This window comes from Phaethon lepturus, unplaced genomic scaffold, assembly GCF_000687285.1.
Source record: "Phaethon lepturus isolate BGI_N335 unplaced genomic scaffold, ASM68728v1 scaffold24839, whole genome shotgun sequence".
Classification (NCBI taxonomy): domain Eukaryota; kingdom Metazoa; phylum Chordata; class Aves; order Phaethontiformes; family Phaethontidae; genus Phaethon; species Phaethon lepturus.
This window is the reverse complement of record NW_010565879.1, coordinates 1620-1841: the sequence shown is the minus strand read 5'-3', so window position 1 is coordinate 1841 and position 222 is coordinate 1620. Positions and strand designations below refer to the sequence as shown.

The 222-nt window shown below is 58.6% G+C and overlaps 1 protein-coding gene across 1 annotated transcript in view; it reads right to left on the bottom strand.

Moving 5' to 3' along the window:
• The window catches only part of TDRKH (tudor and KH domain containing), a gene marked incomplete at its 3' end in the record, with an annotated part of 2340 nt that overhangs the window by 523 nt on the left and 1595 nt on the right, over window positions 1-222 (bottom strand). The window lies entirely within an intron of this gene.

Here is a 222-nt window from a genome sequence, read left to right as displayed (position 1 = left end):
CAGGGAGCGGCTCCTGCTCCCGCCGGCTGCCCAGGGGCTGCTTGCGCTGGCACCGCATTGCTGTCGACTGGGCCAGCTCCTTCCGGAAGGCTTCATCTTCCATCAGCTTCTCCATGATGAGTTTCTTGAAGAAGAATGAAAAAAAAAGAGAAGAAAAAAAAGGAAGAAAATAAGAGGAGAGAGTCTGGCTTGGGGGCCCGGCCGGGCACGCCCCCCCGCCCC